Genomic DNA, 1,714 nt, shown 5'->3' on the forward strand with positions numbered 1-1,714 from the left:
CAAGCGAAGGATCAGAGAGGTCCGTTCGCCTGAAAGAGTCAATGAGCATGCTTGACACGATGAATGGATGGATGGATGGATTGTAATGAGAATTGTACAAGTCCCCAATAAAATGATTTTTAAAAAGTCAATGAGCAAACTGGCCCTCCCTCGGGAAACCTACGTAACTCTTCTATGATCCCGCCTCGTAGCATCAGGAGACAGTCGCAGCCCTGGGCTCCTTCCAGTGTACTCAGCCAGCCTGGCTCTCCCACTGTGGAGACAGGCACTGCCTAAAGCAATGACTGAGAAAGTCTTCTTGGGGAAGGTCAGGACAGAGGTTTGCCAGAGACAAAGGCCCGTTTCCATCAGAGAAGAGTTATCATTTCTGAGGCTTTAAAAAAAAAAAAAGAAAACTCCTGACACTGAGTCAATTCCAACTCATAGTGACCCATTAGGGCAGAGCAGAATTGCTCCTTGAGGTTTCTGAGACTCTGCGGCTTTATGGGAGCAGACCGCCTCATCTTTCACCTGCGGAGCAGCTGGTAGGTGTGAACCTCTGACTGTGTAGTTAGTAGCCCAACACTTAACCCACTGTGCCACTTTGCTGAGGCCCATCCCATCCATGTGCATGATGGCGACATCAATTATGCTGACGGAGTCATTAAATCATGTGGCGTCTCCAGTCTGCTCCCACCTCCGTCCAGAGCTGACATTGCTGGCAGATGGATCTAGCGGTAAAGAAAACTAGTCGAAAACCACCAGGGATCATATATAAATAATGACCCTCCAATCTGGGTAGGAAGAGCAGACTTGGGTAAGAGCCCCCAGAAGCTGCCAAACTGGGAGTCTACTCTCTAGCGGTTTTTACTGTAGCCCCCAGGGACCTGTTACACATGACTCCATCTTCTCTTGGAAGCTTGGATTTCCTTGCTGCCTTTTGACTCCTTGATCGACTCCCGTTGTGCTAGTGACTAGCCCGGGGGGGGGGGAGAATCATTTGGGCTCATCTCTTAAGTTCAATCTTTCTCCTCAGTTCAATACACACACATTAAACATCTACTATGTGCCAAGTAAGGAGGCCTGGTGGTGTAGTGGATATGAGTTGGGCTGCTAGCCATAACGTAGACCGTTCGAAACCACCAGCCTCTCAGTGGGAGAAAGATAAGGCTTTCTACTCTTATAAAGAGTAGAAACTCACAGAGGCAATTGTCCCCTGTCCTATAGACTTGCTATGAGTTGGCATCGACTCGATGGCAGGTAGGGATGTGCCAAGTAGTACCCCTGGTGGAGTAACAGGTTATTAACCAGAAGGTCAGCAGTTTGAAACTACTGGCCACGCCTTGAGAGAAAGATGAGGCTTTCTATTCCAGTAAAAATTTGCTGTCTCATCAATGGACTCCTACTCAAGTATGCCCTCAAAACAAAAACACTTTGTTCTAACAATTCATCAGTCTGAGATGTTCACCTTCCTGGCATAATCGCTGAAGACAACGGGTGCACAAGCAAATGTGGTGAAGAAAGTTGATGGTGCCCAGCTATGAAAAGATATAGCATCTGGGGTCTTAAAGGTCTGAAGATAAACAAGTAGCCATCTGGCTGAGAAACAACAAAACCCACATGGAAGAAGCACACCAACCTGTCCTGACACGATCGCTGAAGACAGAGCAGGTGCATAAGCAAATGTGGTGAAGAAAGCTGATGGTGCCCGGCTATCAAAAGACATAGAGTCTGG

Source organism: Tenrec ecaudatus, chromosome 11 (assembly GCF_050624435.1).
Source record: "Tenrec ecaudatus isolate mTenEca1 chromosome 11, mTenEca1.hap1, whole genome shotgun sequence".
NCBI classification, from domain to species: Eukaryota; Metazoa; Chordata; class Mammalia; order Afrosoricida; family Tenrecidae; genus Tenrec; species Tenrec ecaudatus.